Source organism: Panulirus ornatus, chromosome 13 (genome assembly GCF_036320965.1).
Source record: "Panulirus ornatus isolate Po-2019 chromosome 13, ASM3632096v1, whole genome shotgun sequence".
NCBI classification, from domain to species: domain Eukaryota; kingdom Metazoa; phylum Arthropoda; class Malacostraca; order Decapoda; family Palinuridae; genus Panulirus; species Panulirus ornatus.
This window is the reverse complement of record NC_092236.1, coordinates 41117498-41137110: the sequence shown is the minus strand read 5'-3', so window position 1 is coordinate 41137110 and position 19613 is coordinate 41117498.

Sequence of the window (19613 nt, the reverse complement as noted above, 5' to 3'; positions counted from 1 at the left end):
TCTACAATAACCCTAGACACTTCGACCCCTCCCTGCCTGCACCAGAATTCAGGAATATCTACTTAACTTCCATTCCTCTTAGAGACAACTCTGATGTTCCAGCTGGTCCAGAAAAAACAAAGAAAAGGACATGCAAGATAATCCTGGGTCCTTGCTACGATGCCAAGAGGCGCTTAACCAACTGGTCCTCGCAGTCTTCTCCAGCCATTACCTGAATCTCATCAGACACGACTCACGCCACCGTCACCTCTTAACGCCTGAGATTCATTGCCTTCGAGTTGTAATTCGGCACCACAACCACATTGAGCCCATCCGAACTCGTGCAGGCCACCATCTTAACTTTTGTGTAAATCATAAGCGATGGGTAAATACCTTACAAACATTTCTGTAAAACTTGTTCAACTCCTAATTTGTAGAAACATTGTTTATATTGTGTACGTGTTCTCTGTACATTTTCAGCGCCTGCCTGCCGTAATTCTGTGAAACCTTAATTACAGTAGAATTTTCCATCATCATCACATTTAAAATCACGATTTCATTTGAAAACTCAGACACATATGATAACCATCTTCAGATTCTAATGGCCCTGCGATGAAGTTAGATACACACCACACACGCCCATATACATACATACACATATACATATCAACATATACACATACACATCCATATATAATTTTCCAAAACAAGAACGGAGAAGGAGGCCTGGTGAGAATATTCCCTCAAAGGCCCAGTCCTCTGTTCTTAAAGCAACCTCGCTAACGCGGGAAATGGCGAATAGCATGAAACAAAGAGAAAAAGAATATATATATATATATATATATATATATATATATATATATATATATATATATATATATATAAATATATATATATATATATATATATATATATATATATATATATATATATATATATATATATATATATATATACATATATTTTGCTTGCGCAAAAGATGGTTGTGGCATGAGATGCGTGGAAGGAGGGCAGATTAGAAAGGGTAGTGAGTGGTGGTATGAAGGAGTAAGATGATTAGTGAAAGAAAAGAGAAAAGTATTTGGACAATATTTGCAGGGAAAGAGTACAAGTGACTGGGAGATGCATAAAAGAAAGAGACAAGAGGTCAACAGAAAGGTACAAGAAGTGAAAAAAAGGGCAAATGAGAGTTGGGGTGAGAGAGTATCATTAAATTTTAGGGAGAATAAAAAGATGTTTTGGAAGGAGGTAAATAAAGTGCATAAGACAAGAGAACAAATGGGAACATCGGTGAGGGGGCAAATGGGGAGGTAATAACAAGTAATGGTGATGTGAGAAGGAGATGCAGTGAGTATTTTGAAGGTTTGTTGAATGTGTTAGATGATAGAGTGGCAGATATAGGGTGTTTTGGTCGAGGTGGTGTGCGAGGTGAGAGGGTTTCGGAGAATGATTTGGTAAACAGAGAAGAGGTAGTAAAAGCTTTGCGGAAGATGAAAGCCGGCAAGGCAGCGGGTTTGAATGGTATAGCAGTGGAATTTATCAAAAAAGGGGGTGACTGTGTTGTTGACTAGTTGGTAAGGTTATTTGATGTATGTATGACTCATGGTGAGGTGCCTGAGGATTGGCGGAATGCTTGCATAGTACCATTGTACAAAGGCAATGGGGATAAAGGTGAGTTCCCAAATTACAGACGTATAAGTTTGTTGAGTATTCCTGGAAAATTACATGGGAGGGTATTGATTGAGAGGGTGAACGCATGCACAGAGCATCAGATTGGGGAAGAGCAGTGTGGTTTCAGAAGTGGTAGAGGATGTGTGGATCAGGTGTTTGCTTTGAAGAATGTATGTGAGAAATACTTGAAAAAGCTAATGGATTTGTCTGTAGCACTTATGGATCTGGAGAAGGCATATGATAGAGTTGATAGAGATGCTCTGTGGAAGGTATTAAGATTATATGGTGTAGGAGGAAAGTTGCCTGAAGCAGTGAAAAGTTTTTATCGAGGATGTAAGGCATGTGTACGTGTAGGAAGAGAGGAAAGTGATTGGCTCTCAGTGAACGTTGGTTTGCGGCAGAGATGCGTGATGTCTCGATGGTAGTTTAATTTGTCTATGGATGGGGTTGTTAGGGAGGTAAATGCAAGAGGTTTGGAGAGAGGGGCATGTATGCAATCTGTTGTGGATGAGAGAGCTTGGAAAGTGAGTCAGTTGTTGTCCGCTGATGATACAACGCTGGTGGCTGATTCGGGTGAGGAACTGCAGAAGCAGGTGACTGTGTTTGGTAAAGTGTGTGAAAGAATAAAGCTGAGAGTAAATGTGAATAACAGCGAGGTTATTAGGTACAGTAGGGTTTAGGGACAAGTCAATTGGGAGGTAAGTTTGAATGGAGAAAACTTGAGGAAGTGAACTGTTTTAGATATCTGGGAGTGGATTTGGCAGCGAATGGAACCATGGAAGCGGAAGCGAGTCATAGGATGTGGGAGGGAACGAAAGTTCTGGGAGCGTTGAAAAATGTGTGGAAGGCGAGAACGTTATTTCGGAAAGCAAAAATGGGTACGTTTGGAGGAATAGTGGTTCCAATAATGTTACATGGTTGCGAGGAGTGGGCTATAGATAGAGTTGCACGGAGGAGGGTGGATGTGTTGGAAAGGAAATGTTTGAGGACAATATGTGGTGTGAGGTGGTTTGATCGAGAGATGTGTGGTAATAAAGAGTGTGGCTGAGAGAGCAGAAGAGGGTGTTTCGAAATGGTTTGGTCACGTGGAGAGAATGAGTGAGGAAAGATTGACCAAGAGGATATATGTGTCAGAGGTGGAGGGAACGAGGAGAAGTGGGAAACCAAATTGGAGGTGGAATGATTGAGTGAAAAAGATTTTGAGCGATCGAGGCCTGAACATGCAGGAGGGTGAAAGGCGTGCAAGGAATAGTGTGAATTGGAACGATGTGTTATACCGGGGTCGACGTGCTGTCAATGGATTGAGCCAGGGCATGTGAAGCGTCTGGGGTAAACCATGGAAAGGTTTATGGGACCTTGATGTGGAAAGGGAGCCGTGGTTTCGGTATATTATATATGACAGCTAGAGACTGGGTGTGAACGAATGTGGCCTTTGTTGTCTTTTCCTAGCGCTATCTCGCGCGCATACGGGGGGAAGGAGGTTGTCATTTCATGTGTGGCGGGGTGGCGATGGGAATGAACAAAGTCAGCAAGTATAAGTTATGTACATGCGTATATATGTATATTTCTGGGTATGTATATATATATGTATACGTTGAAATGTATATGTGCGTGTGTGGACGTGTATGTATATGCATGTGTATGTGGGTGGGTGGGGCCATTTTTTCGTCTGTTTCCTTGCGCTACCTTGCTGACGCGGGAGACAGCTACAAAGTACAATCAATGACATATATATATATATATATATATATATATATATATATATATATATATATATATATATATATATATATATATATATATATATATATATATATATATATGATGCACCACATGATTACTGCGTGGCCGTTGGCAAGTCAAGTGTGGGCCGTTTTGATGACTGTTTCTTTTGCTACCACAAAGCTGTGGAAGTCCGTCCCACCTCATGTCTTTCCCAATAACTATAACCTGATGCATTTTAAAAGACAGGTTCTAATTTTCTCCAAAATTTGTCGATACTTTTCCTTGTCTCTTCTTTTTCCCCTTTTATAATCCTTTCAATCAAGGCCTGGCCTTAATGTGGACTTTTGCCCGTGAAGAACTCCAAGGTAGGAAGAAAAAGTCACGCTGTTAAAACGACTCCTAAGCTTTCGTCCGTATTGCAAGATATTTTTAAGGGTTTTAATCACGAAAAGCAAAGGCAAGGTCCTGTTGCATCCACATAAAACTAAGTGAGACTTCACCTCTCAGTTCTCTCTCTCTCTCTCTCTCTCTCTCTCTCTCTCTCTCTCTCTCTCTCTCTCTCTCTCTCTCTCTCTCTCTCTCTCTCTCTCTCTCTCTCTCTCTCTCTCTCTCTCTCTCTCTCTCTCTCCAAAATAAAGAATAAAAAGGTATATAATGGAAGAAAAAATGAAAATAAAAAGATAATATATAAGAGGTCGACCTGCATCACTACCTGGTCATCAATACCAAAAGGAAAAAAAAGATGAACATGTAATGCAAATATTGAAATCACAAGATTATAGACATAGAAAAAGTGTTTACATTTGTCAATTGCCATTTTAATCTAAGTTTTCGACTGTTGTTGTGACAGAATGTTATCCGTCTCATATATACCATTATTGAGATTCATTGAACTGCGTTGATTTATAATACATAACTCCATCAAGAGCCTTTCTGTTTGACAGTTTGACTCATAAATGCTACCGCTATGTTCCCAGTCAATACAATGGTCGTTGTCTCCACTGTGTATAAGCAACGCAAGATTCACAACCTTTCCTACTGGAATATTCATGATGAGACGCCCTCTTTTCTATAAATTTTCCTGTCTGTCCTACATAAACTTTATCACATCTGTGGCTATGAATATCATACACATATCTATCTTTATCATGTGGACTATTTTTGATCAGTTTCTCTGTGATGGTTGAATCATATCTAAAACTACGTTGACTTTGAGAGGAGTCATCTATCTTCATTTAGGTAAAACCTCTTTATGGTAGTTAACATTAGATATATACTTAACATTGTTGTTGAACCTAGAACCTATTTACAGAATGTTATTGTAGATAAAAAATGTTTGGTAATATCTAGTTTCCTGGTAACGGATTTAATGTGTTGAGATTCTTCTTCCAAGTTTTTAGGACCAGAATTCCCCAAACATTTCAAAATCATTCCTGAGAATATCGACATCTTGATGGAGTTACTGTGGTTAGAAAAATATCGACATCTTGATGGAGTTACTGTGGCTAGAAAAACAGCAAATAAATTCATTAGTGTGCGTACACTTCTCATAAATCTTGAATTGAAATCCATTTTATGATTTTACAATTAGAGCAAATAGAAAAATTAAAGTATTTTCACTTCTTTTGTCATTAGATTCAATGTTGTTTAACAAATTGTTTAAATAGTTTAAACATTTATTTTCTGTCTTTCTCTTCTGGCCATAAGTTTAAAACATTTTCAATATACCATACCAAAGAAGGTCACAGTCATAAACTCCTGGGAACAACTTACATTCATAGAATTCCATGTAAATGTTACCTAGAATTGTTGCTGGTAATGTTTGCCATTACCAATGAAAGCATTGTCAGTTACACAAATTACTAGAAGCTTTATGAAAATTTCATGAGACTCAGATAGAGCCAACACATGAAGATTTTCCTTCAAGTACTCAGGTAAATCCTGCACATCTACTTTTATAAACAATGAGTTGACATCAAAACTGACAAGCTGACAAGTAGTATCATGTTTTCGAAGTCTGCTGTTGAGGTCTGCGCTATTAGTGACAGTTGGAATAGAGATAGCACCAACTAATGCAGCCAGTTCTTTCCCCAGCCACTTAGGCAGCTTGTAACCTGTAGAACCAACACAACTTACAGTTGGTCAGGATAGATTATTATGGTAATGCAACTTTACAATTCATACATGCATGGTAACGTGGGATTAATTTCCGGAAATTACCTTACAAACTCAGGCTTTCTTTTCAGGAGCGCTTTCAATTTTGTTCAAATTACCTGTATCTTCTGATGGATCTTTAGTAAGTTCAACATAAGTGAATGCATCAGAGAACAGGTCACACACTGTATCATTATAACATCCTTTATCTAGAATTGCATTAGCATTGGCTTCGTCTACATTCGTTGTATGGATATTGACATTTTCAAGAGTAATTCGAAATCATCTCGGTATGTCTTAAGACTTTTCTCAATTTAACAATCCATATAAAAAACCTTTCGCAATAAGAATGGTTCCTTGAAAGACTTCTTGCTCATTCCTTTCATGATCGACAAAACTTTTCAGTGGCAACTGGATCAACAAAATTCTCCTGTAAAAAATTTCACCTAAAAACATTGAAATATATATATATATATATATATATATATATATATATATATATATATATATATATATATATATATATATATATATATATATATATATATATATATATATAAATATAAAATAATATATATATATGTATGGAAGTCGAGAACATTATCTCGGAAAGCAAAAATGGGTATCTTTGAAGGAATAGTGGTTCCAACAATGTTATATGGTTGCGAGGCGTGGGCTATGGATAGAGTTGTGCGCAGGAGGATGGATGTGCTGGAAATGAGATGTTTGAGGACAATGTGTGGTGTGAGGTGGTTTGATCGAGTGAGTAACGTAAGGGTAAGAGAGATGTGTGGAAATAAAAAGAGCGTGGTTGAGAGAGCAGAAGAGGGTGTTTTGAAGTGGTTTGGGCACATGGAGAGGATGAGTGAGGAAAGATTGACCAAGAGGTTATATGTGTCGGAGGTGGAGGGAACAAGGAGAGGAGGGAGACCAAATTGGAGGTGGAAAGATGGAGTGAAAAAGATTTTGTGTGATCGGGGCCTGAACATGCAGGAGGGTGAAAGGAGGGCAAGGAATAGAGTGAATTGGAGCGAGGTGGTATACCGGGGTTGACGTGCTCTCAGTGGATTGAATCAAGGCATGTAAAGCGTCTGGGGTAAGCCATGGAAAGCTGTGTAGGTATGTATATTTGCGTGTGTGGACGTATGTATATACATGTGTATGGGGGGGGTTGGGCCATTTCATTCGTCTGTTTCCTTGCGCTACCTCGCAAACGCGGGAGACAGCGACAAAGTATAATAAAAAAAAATAATATATATATATATATATATATATATATATATATATATATATATATATATATATATATATGGGAGCGGGGGGCTGGAAATCCTCCCCTCTCGTTTTTTAAATTTTCCAAAAGAGGAACAGAGAAGGGGGCCAAGTGAGGATATTTCCTCAAAGACCCAGTCCTCTGTTCTTAATGCTACCTCGCTAAAGCGGGAAATGGCGAACATTAGAATACAATACAATAATATATATATGCATATATATATATATATATATATGTATATATATATATATATATATATATATATATATATATATATATATTTATATATTTATTTACCTATTATGCTTTGTCTCTGTCTCCCGCGTTAGCGAGATAGTGCAAGGAAAGAGACGAAAGAATGGCCCAACCCACACACATACACATGTATATACATACACGTCCACATACGCAAATATACATACCTATACATCTCAATGTATACATTTATATACACACACAGACATATACATATATACACATGTACATAATTCATACTGTCTGCCTTTATTCATTCTCATCGCCACCACGCCACACATGGAATAACAACCCCCTACCCCCTCATGTGTGCGCGGTAGCGCTAGCAAACGACAACAAAGGCCACATTCGTTCACACTCAGACTCTAGCTGTCATGTAATAATGCACCGAAACCACAGCTCCCTTTCCACATCCAGGCCCCACAGAACTTTTCATGGTTTACCCCAGACGTTTCACATGCCCTGATTCAATCCATTAACAGCACGTCGACACCGGTATACCACATCGTTCCAATTCACTCTATTCCTAGCACGCCTTTCACCCTCCTGCATGTTCAGGCCCCGATCACTCAAAATCTTTTTCACTCCATCTTTCCACCTCTAATTTGGTCTCCCACTTCTCCTCGTTCCCTCCACCTCTGACACATATACCCTCTTGGTCAATCTTTCCTCACTCATTCTCTCCATGTGACCAACCCATTTCAAAACACCCTCTTTTGCTCTCTCAACCACACTTTTTATTACCACACATCTCTCTTACCCTATTGTTACTTACTCGATCAAACCACCTCACACCACATATATTCCGCAAACATCTCATTTCCAGCACATCCACCCTCCTGCGCACAACTCTCTCCATAGCCCACGCCTCGCAACCGTACAACATTGTTGGAACCACTATTCCTTCAAACATACCCATTTTTAATTTCTGAGATAATGTTCTCGACTTCCACACATTCTTCAAAGCTTCCAGAATTTTCGCCCCCTCCCCCACCCTATTATTTACTTCCGCTTCCATGGTTCCATCCGCTGCCAGATCCACTCCCAGATATCTAAAACACTTCACTTCCTCCGGTTTTTCTTCATTCAAACTTACCTCCCAGTTGACTTGACCCTCAACCCTACTGTACCTAATAACCTTACTCTTATTCACATTTACTGTCAACTTTCTTCTTTCACACTGTTTATCAAACTCAGTCACCAGCTTCTACAGTTTCTTACACGAATCAGCCACCAGCGTTGTATCATCAGCGAACAACAACTGACTCACTTCCCAAGCTCTCTCATCCACAACATACTGCACACCTGCCCCTCTCTCCAAAACTCTTGCATTCACCTCCCTAACAACCCCGTCCATAAACAAATTAAACAACCATGGAGGTATCACACACCCCTGCCGCAAACCTACATTCACTGAGAACCAATCACTTTCCTCTCTTCCCACACGTACACATGCCTTACATCCTTGATAAAAACTTTTCACTGCTTCTGACAACTTGCCTCCCACACTATATATTCTTAATACCTTCCACAGAGCATCTCCAGCAACTCTATCATATGCCTTCTCCAGATCCATAAATGCTACACACAAATCTATTTGTTTTTCTAAGTATTTCTCACATACATTCTTCAAAGCAAACACCTAATCCACACATCCTCTACCACTTCTGAAACCACACTGCTCTTCCCCAATCTGATGCTCTATACATGCCTTCACCCTTTCAATCAATACCCTCCCATATAATTTACCAGGAATACTCAACAAACTTATACCTCTGTAATTTGAGCACTCACTCTTATCCCCTTTACCTTTGTACAATGGCACTATGCACCCATTCCGCCAATCCTCAGGCACCTCACCATGAGTCATACATACATTAAATAACCTTACCAACCAGTCAATAATACAGTCACCCCCTTTTTTAATAAATTCCACTGCAACACCATCCAAACCTGCTGCCTTGCCGGCTTTCATCTTCCGCAAAGCTTTTACTACCTCTTCTCTGTTTACCAAATCATTTTCCCTAACCCTCTCACTTTGCACACCACCTCGACCAAAACACCCTATATCTGCCACTCTATCATCAAACACATTCAAGAAACCTTCAAAATACTCACTCCATCTCCTTCTCACATCACCACTACTTGTTATCACCTGTTATCACTTGTTATCATATATATATATATATATATATATATATATATATATATATATATATATATATATATATATATATATATATATATATATGTAGGTTTGCGGCAGGGGTGTGTGATGTCTCCATGGTTGTTTAATTTGTTTATGGATGGGGTTGTAAGGGAGGTAAATGCAAGAGTCCTGGAAAGAGGGGCAAGTATGAAGTCTGTTGGGGATGAGAGAGCTTGGGAAGTGAGTCAGTTGTTGTTCGCTGATGATACAGCGCTGGTGGCTGATTCATGTGAGAAACTGCAGAAGCTGGTGACTGAGTTTGGTAAAGTGTGTGGAAGAAGAAAGTTGAGAGTAAATGTGAATAAGAGCAAGGTTATTAGGTACAGTAGGGGTGAGGGTCAAGTCAATTGGGAGGTGAGTTTGAATGGAGAAAAACTGGAGGAAGTGAAGTGTTTTAGATATCTGGGAGTGGATCTGTCAGCGGATGGAACCATGGAAGCGGAAGTGGATCATAGGGTGGGGGAGGGGGCGAAAATTTTGGGAGCCTTGAAAAATGTGTGGAAGTCGAGAACATTATCTCGGAAAGCGAAAATGGGTATGTTTGAGGGAATAGTGGTTCCAACAATGTTGTATGGTTGCGAGGCGTGGGCTATGGATAGAGATGTGCGCAGGAGGTTGGATGTGCTGGAAATGAGATGTTTGAGGACAATGTGTGGTGTGAGGTGGTTTGATCGAGTAAGTAACGTAAGGGTAAGAGAGATGTGTGGAAATAAAAAGAGCGTGGTTGAGAGAGCAGAAGAGGGTGTTTTGAAATGGTTTGGGCACATGGAGAGAATGAGTGAGGAGAGATTGACCAAGAGGATATATGTGTCGGAGGTGGAGGGAACGAGGAGAAGAGGGAGACCAAATTGGAGGTGGAAAGATGGAGTGAAAAAGATTTTGTGTGATCGGGGCCTGAACATGCAGGAGGGTGAAAGGAGGGCAAGGAATAGAGTAAATTGGAGTCATGTGGTATACAGGGGTTGACGTGCTGTCAGTGGATTGAATCAAGGCATGTGAAGCGTCTGGGGTAAACCATGGAAAGCTGTGTAGGTATGTATATTTGCGTGTGTGGACGTGTGTATGTACATGTGTATGGGGGGGGGGGGGGGTGGGGCCATTTCTTTCGTCTGTTTCCTTGCGCTACCTCGCAAACGCGGGAGACAGCGACAAAGTATAAAAAAATATATATATATATATATATATATATATATATATATATATATATATATATATATATATATATATATATATATATATATTCCTATGAGGCCACGGGGAAAATGAAACACGAAAAGTTCCCAAGTGCACTTTCGTGTAATAATCACATCATCAGGGGAGACACAAGAGAGAAATATAACAGTCAGTTGATATACATGAAAGAGACGAAGCTAGGACGCCATTTGGTAAATATGCGAATGTCCAAGACAGACAACGAGCGTTCATAAACTTACATTTTACAAATTTTATCAACAATAAGTTGTCTAATTTGTATCGACCATCACTAATATTAATATTATAATACTTTGTGTATTCAATAATGAAAGATTCAATGATATTTCTCGTTAGAGTTAATAACTGAGATGGCATTACTCCAGTCAATACACTGATCATAGTTTTAACGTGATTGAACAAGGCATTTGATTCTTGTCCCGTTCTTATACTATATTTATTTTGCTTAAGTCTAACAGAAAGATCCTTACCAGCTGACCAACATAAGATTTATCACATTTCTACATGACACTTTATAGATGCATCCAGGAGAATTTTCTGGTGAATTCCTGATTAAGATATTCTTTATAGTATTATTGTTGCTGAAGGCAACATTTACATCAAAGGATTTAAGCAATATGGGAAGTAAAGTAAAATTATTATTAAAAGGGAGAACTAAAAGATTCTTGGTGTCAATGGAAGGTTTGGGCTTAACTCTATAAAATGATTTCTTTGCTAACTTAAGGGATTTATCAATGAAAGATCTAGGGTACTTTGACTTAGATCCAATAGAATATATCTTCTCAAACTCATCATCAATAAGAAGAGAAATATACATATATATATTATATATATACGTATGTGATTGAAAGATAGAGAGGGATCAAATAAGACAATGTATATGGTATCCGTTGGAAGAATTTATTGATTAGCAGTGAATCAGAAAATCGATAAGCACATTCCTAGTGAACGTGATGTTATCGTGTGTGTATCTTAGACCTACTACACTGGACACAACATCCGGCCATTTCTCCTATCCTAAGAGCCGTATTCATCACATCGCACTTCAGACCCTCTCCTTTAGCACATCATCAATATTCCAAACGCCTCTACTGTTTTATCTAAAATTCATTTGATATCGAGCTTCATGTAACAGAGCTGCACCTGTGAGAGTCAAACTTGAATTCCACCTCTTCCTCCTTTACTCTGACAACATTCTTCATATTCACTTAAACTTTCTCTTCCCTTCTCCATTGTTATCCACCTCTCTCTCTCTCTCTCTCTCTCTCTCTCTCTCTCTCTCTCTCTCTCTCTCTCTCTCTCTCTCTCTCTCTCTCTCTCTCTCTCTCGATCCACGCATTCCCAGGCATCTCAAGTTCCGTCGTCACCAGTATTCCCGGATTTGTTCGACGGACAAGGCATTACCGGGACAAACACGTTGCCCCCGGCTCCTGATGAACTTATATTGGCTGTGAGGGTCGAGAGGGGAGGAGCACGTGGAGGTAGATGGGGCCTAAGTAGAGGAGTATGAGGAGTGTGAGGGATGAATGATAGTAGAGGTAGGGAAAGACGTGTGTTTAGGGAGAGAGATGAGACTTACATTTTAGGAGTAAGGGATGGCAAGCTATAATTGCAAAATTTTATACCTATCTTCTGCTACACTTATCTGTGACTTTCTGGCATCTTCCACTGTCACAAACAGCCTCGAAAGGACCCAGTGGTCTGAATGTTTGAGTTCGTTTGTATCCTAATGCATTTTTTTTTTTTTTTTTGTAAACTAGAATATTACTGCCCAAGATGTGGAGATGGATATAGCAAGGAGGTATTCTTGTAAAGACGATGATGGGGCAGGAGCTAAGACTCTCTTTTTTTGGCGGCAGCGGGGGGGGGGGGGGGGGGGGGCGCTCGGAGAAGATAGGGGTTGGGGGTTGGGGGTGTGGGGGATGATGTAAGACAGCTACAGTAAGGAAAGTGTGGATCTAGTGTTTGAATGGAAGCAAGACGAGACGATCAAAAAGTCAGTACTATGGTGGACAATCAGACTAATGATAAGCAAAAATCCTTGAATCACTACACAAGAAAAAGGTGGAACCAACAGAGACCCAACATGTTATTTCCGATGATGATGCGAGTTTGTCTGAGGCAAGTCGGTTAAGCTTCCTGCGAATCCCTTGGTTGTAAGATGCGCTGATCAAAACTGGAATTAGAATCATTGGTATAGCTTCATTTGGATCCGTGTTTGCTTTACCGCATACGTGAAACAGATCAACTGGACATTGGATATGAATTTCTAAATTTCAAACCATACAAAGGTTAATATACATAAGATGATAAATTATGGGAATGAAAAACAATGCGTAATCATAAGTCCTTAACTATAACTAATTTTGGACGATAAAAGATATAACATAACATGAAACTGAGTATATCAAAAGCCAATTATCACAAAACTCATCCCGAGCAGAAACTTGCAATAGAAGATTATGGATATCTTATGAAAGCATAACATTATTTAGTCATGATAGACACAGTGTTAGTTCTTTCCAACGAAAAAAAATACTATCCAAGGCATAATATTAAACTAACCTATTACGATACTGGAAATTATCGTGACAAATAAAAACCTAACGATCATGTTTAAGATATCTGGGATCGGACTTAGCAGCGGATGGACCCATGGAAGTGGAAGTGAGTCACAGGATGGGGGAGGGGGCGAAGGTTCTGGGAGAGTTGAAGAATGTGTGGAAGGCGAGAACATTATCTCGGAGGGCAAAAATGGATATGTTTTAGGGAATAGTGTTCCAACAATGCTATATGGTTGCGAGGCATGGGTTATAGATAGGGTTGTGCGGAGGAGGGTGGATGTGTCGGAAATTAAATGTTTAAGGACAATATGTTGTGTGAGATGGTTTGATTAAGTAATGAAAGGATAAGAGAGATGTGTGGTAATAAAAAGAGTGTGTTTGAGAGAGCAGAAGAGGGTATTTTGAAATTATTTGGACACAGGGAGAGAATGAGTGAGGAAAGACTGACGAAGAGGATATAAGAGTCAGAGGTGGAGGGAAAGAGAAGTGGGAGACCAAATTGGAGGTGGAAGGATGGAGTGAAAAAGATTTTGAGCGATCGGGGCCTGAACATGTAGGAGGGTGAAAGGTGTGCAAGGAATAGAGTGAATTGGAACGATGTGGTATACCAGGGTCGACGTGCTGTGAATGAATTGAATCAGGGCATGTGAAGCATCTAAGGTAAAAATGGAAAAGACTGTTGGGCCTGGATGTGGAAAGGAACCTGTGGTTTCGGTGCATTATACATGACAGTCAGAGACTGAGTGTGAACGAATGTGGCCTTTTTGTCTTTTCTGGTAGTACCTCGCTGGAAAGGGGGCGGGGGGGAAGGGGGGATGCTATTTCATATGTTAGGGTGGCGACTAGAATGGATGAAGGCAGCAAGTATGAATATGTACATGCGTATGTATGTATATGTCTGTATACGTATATGTATGTATACGTTGAAATATTTATGCATGTATATGTACGTGTGTGGGCGTTTATGTATATACATGTGTATGTGGGTGGGTTGGGCCAATCCTCGTCTGTTTCCTTGCTCTACCTCGCTAACACGGGAGACGGCGAATAAGTATGATGTATATATATATATATATATATATATATATATATATATATATATATATATATATATATATATATATATATATATATATATATATATATATTTCTTTTTTTTTTCTTTTTTTTTTTTGCTTTGTCGCTGTCTCCTGCGTTTGCGAGGTAGCGCAAGGAAACAGACGAAATAAATGGCCCAACCCTCCCCCATACACATGTATATACATACGTCCACACACGCAAATATACATACCTACACAGCTTTCCATGGTTTACCCCAGACGCTTCTCATGCCCTGATTCAATCCACTGACAGCACGTCAACCCCGGTATACCACATCGATCCAGTTCACTCTATTCTTTGCCCTCCTTTCATCCTCCTGCATGTTCAGGCACCGACACACAAAATCTTTTTCACTCCATCTTTCCACCTCCAATTTGGTCTCCCTCTTCTCCTCGTTCCCTCCACCTCCGACACATATATCCTCTTGGTCAATCTTTCCTCACTCATTCTCTCCATGTGCCCAAACCATTTCAAAACACCCTCTTCTGCTCTCTCAACCACGCTCTTTTTATTGCCACACATCTCTCTTACCCTTACGTTACTTACTCGATCAAACCACCTCACACCACACATTGTCCTCAAACATCTCATTTCCAGCACATCCATCCTCCTGCGCACAACTCTATCCATAGCCCACGCCTCGCAACCATACAACATTGTTGGAACCACTATTCCTTCAAACATACCCATTTTTGCTTTCCGAGATAATGTTCTCGACTTCCACACATTCTTCAAGGCTCCTAGGATTTTCGCCCCCTCCCCCACCCTATGATCCACTTCCGCTTCCATGGTTCCATCCGCTGCTAGATCCACTCCCAGATATCTAAAACACTTTACTTCCTCCAGTTTTTCTCCATTCAAACTTGCCTCCCAATTGACTTGACCCTCAACCCTAACGTACCTAATAACCTTGCTCTTATTCACATTTACTCTTAACTTTCTTCTTTCACACACTTTACCAAACTCAGTCACCAGCTTCTGCAGTTTCTCACATGAATCAGCCACCAGCGCTGTATCATCAGCGAACAACAACTGACTCACTTCCCAAGCTCTCTCATCCCCAACAGACTTCATACTTGCCCCTCTTTCCAAAACTCTTGCATTCACCTCCCTAACAACCCCATCCATAAACAAATTAAACAACCATGGCGACATCACACACCCCTGCCGCAAACCTACATTCACTGAGAACCAATCACTTTCCTCTCTTCCTACACGTACACATGCCTTACATCCTCGATAAAAACTTTTCACTGCTTCTAACAACTTGCCTCCAACACCATATATTCTTAATACCTTCCACAGAGCATCTCTATCAACTCTATCATATGCCTTCTCCAGATCCATAAATGCTACATACAAATCCATTTGCTTTTCTAAGTATTTCTCACATACATTCTTCAAAGCAAACACCTGATCCACACATCCTCTACCACTTCTGAAACCACACTGCTCTTCCCCAATCTGATGCTCTGTACATGCCTTTACCCTCTCAATCAATCCCCTCCCATATAATTTACCAGGAATACTCAACAAACTTATACCTCTGTAATTTGAGCACTCACTCTTATCCCCTTTGCCTTTGTACAATGGCACTATGCACGCATTCCGCCAATCCTCAGGCACCTCACCATGGGTCATACATACATTAAATAACCTTATATATATATATATATATATATATATATATATATATATATATATATATATATATATATATATATATTGACAGATATGGGTGTTACCGGACGCATCCTGTTCGACGTTACACCACGAGTAACAAGTCACCTCCGGCAAGCTGGTATCAAGCCTTAGTATTAATGACCCTCTAGTAAGGTTTTGGGTAATATGAAAACTCTTACATACAACACAACACACTGTACCCTTCCTCTCCATACTGAGTCTTCTCCAGCATTCACATGTTCTCTTTCTACCTCATTGTATAAAATTTTCCATAACATTCATCTACAACTCTATCTAGAGCACACTCCCTCTGTATGTAGTCTCCTCCAACTTTCACACAACCCCATACCACGTACTCTACTCTCCTTCTCTCTTCGCTAACAACACCACTGTAATAGGGTAGAACAACTCTGTAATTCCCTCATTACCAACAGAGTCTGCGTTAAATTGCTCTAAGCCTGGGAGACAGTTAACAAATTGTTGTGAACATCGATTTCAATTGTCTTGTAACCCAAACGCCTCACCCCTAGAGGAGAAAATGAGGGTAACTAAAGAGAAAGGAATTTTAAGGGAAAGCCGTCGCATCCATCGTTTTCTGATACTACTCTTCTGGAAAATATGGGAATTCATTGTAGTAATTCCACGCCAGATTTTTTTGAGGGGCAAGTTCTATATGAATTACACCTCAAATTCTTGTTGTCAATCATACTTACTGTAAGTCAGATAATTACTGTAAAGGATCAAGTGATGTCCAGTGATGTAGTAATATTTTATATATATATATATATATATATATATATATATATATATATATATATATATATATATATATATATATATATATATATATATATATATATATATATATATATATATATATATATATTTATATATATGTATATATACATATATATATATATATATATATATATATATATATATATATATATATATATATATATATATATATATATATATATATATATATATCTTCTTTTTTTCTTTCATACTATTTGCCATTTCCCGCATTAGCAAGGTAGCGTTAAGAACAGAGGACTGGGCTTCTGAGGGAATATCCTCACCTGGCCTCGTTCTCTGTTCCTTCTTTTGGAAAATCAAAAAAAAAACGAGAGGGGAGGATTTCCAGCCCCCCGCTCCCTCCCCTTTTAGTCGCCTTCTACGACACGCAGGGAATACGTGGGAAGTATTCTTTCTCCCCTATCCCCAGGGATAATATATATATATATATATATATATATATATATATATATATATATATATATATATATATATATATATATATATATATATATAAAATGGCATCATTTGTATGACTCTGATGAGACAGGGAGAAGGCAAAACAAATATACGAACTAAATGTTAAAAACGGGGGTAAAAGAGAAGCAGAGAGAGAGAGAGAGAGAGAGAGAGAGAGAGAGAGAGAGAGAGAGAGAGAGAGAGAGAGAGAGAGAGACAGACAGACAGACAGACAGACAGACAGACAGGCAGAGAGACAGAGAAGCGAGGCTTTATTCCCAGAGCTAAATAAGACCAATGATTTATTACAAAATTACGTCATAGATGAAGTGGGAGAAAAAGGGGACCATAAAGTTCCCATTATCACCAGTTAATCTGCTCAATTAACTTCCAGTGGCAACAGCGTGCAACAGGAGCAGCGTTGCAGGGTAGGGTGGCGGCCAACAAGGCTTCCCCGCCCTTCACAGCGACATGCGAGACAAAGACCATTTTACAACACATTAAGCGAGCGACAAGACCAAGCCAGGAAAGAAACGGATAGAATGCTGAGCAAAATGGGCTGTAAACATGGCCGTCGTTGTTCTCACGGTAAACGCTCGCAATTCTCGCTCTATGTAAACAAATCCCTCCCCAGCTGACTTGAAAAAACAAAAGACGAATGGCATCCATTTAACAAATTCATCACCAGACATTCGTGTAGCGTCCTTAAGTCTTGTGGTCTGTGAAAGGTTCGTTCTTAACAGTCTGTATATAGAGTGTGGGTTATGCTGGGAATGTTGTGAGTTAGTTAGATCGCTTACCTCCTCCCATTGCTCATACTCTAATATCCTAATTGAATGATTCATACTGATGTGGATGAATCTGAAGCAAGTTGCGAGGTGGACCTAGGCCCCATACAGACACACGCCGTGCAGGATGGTAAAGCGAAAGCATCTGTTGTTTATCTCCGTCGATAGTTTCCAGATCATCTTATGAGAATCAGGATAACATCAGAAGATCCAAAATATCAAATCCGTAATAAGTACAGGAGTTTTGTTTTCTCTCGTGGCAGAGATAACATTTGCATGCTGTGAATGGAAGAACTTCTGGAGTTTAGGCCTCAAAGATAAAACCCACAGTTTTCTCTTCCCTTGGTGAGAGTTAGTCGCTAGTAAGATCACAGTGTTTTATTAGGTTTCCAACAGTGCCAGCCTGAGGAAGCGGGCTCATGATATGAGAGGGATGGTTAAATCAAAATGGGAAAAACATTAACTTCGAGGAAGATGAACATAAAACCCTGAATAGTTATAACTCAAATTTCTCACCGACATCAAAAATCGTGTGTCAACTGCTTATGGTACCTCTCACTCGTCGTTGTGATCCCAAGGTGGGAATCCTCACCCAACGCTTCAATCACCAGAGGAACTCCTTACTCGACACTGGAATCACAAGGAGGGGCTCCTCATGGTTCTCATCAGACGTTGTTTTCCTCATGAGGGACTCCTAGGCACTGCCCTCACCTACAGGACTAGTTCACCGCCGGCCAAGTGTTGAAATGTAATGATTGCAGTATCACAGTATCTGTGAGAACGTTCGAAATGCTGTGGAACAGTCGCCTAGCATAGATGATGTCAGTTTGAAAAGTGACCCCACTTCCAGGCGAGGTGAGGATATCTTATGAAGCGGCACTCTCCCAGGACAGATGATGACACCTAGTAAAGCACCACTCCTCAGATTATCCCTCCTCCGGGACAGATGAGGACATCTTGCAAAGTGGCCCTCTTCCAGTAAAGGGGAGAGTATCTTATGAAGAGGCCAGAGGGTATCTTGTAAAGTGGCTCTTCCGGAAGAGATGAGGGTATCTTTTGAAGTGAGTATCTTCCAGCAAAGATGATGGTGTGTCAAACATTGACTAGAGATAGTACTGATGGTAAGATTTACCTATCAATTCATTTGTCTATTCCTCTATCTGATCAATCATATCTATCCTTCTGTGGACAAAGGCTAAGAACCAATGACCTCACATATTCAGCAGTCTTTCAAATGCTCACTACAGACCACCTTACCTCTCTCTTACCCGTTATCGCGTCATAATCTGCTTCCCGCATTGATGTCCTAATTTGTTCTCTCGCTTCATGAAGCTTGCCGATAATTTATCACTTCCTCTCTCATTCTATTTTCGTTTTTTCTAATTCCTGCACCTTCCTCTTCACCTCCTACCTGCACCATCCTCTTGACCTCCAGCCTTTTTCTCTGATACATCGTCAAGTCGCTCGCACTCCCCTGCACGTAACGCCCATACACCTCTCTTCTTTTACGCTTGAAACTTAACTTCTTGATCTCGCACGTCGCCATCCTTACTCAAACACACATCCTACTTTCCACGCCCTACACATTTCACCCACACGTGTAAGCCGACCTTCACAAATACCCATCATTCCTCATTCATATACTGACCATCCTTAAAGGGGAGGGTGATCGGTTGGGTTCGCCGTGATCCAGCTGCTTCTTTTGGTACTTGAACCCTGGACCATTGGATTGGTGAGTTGCA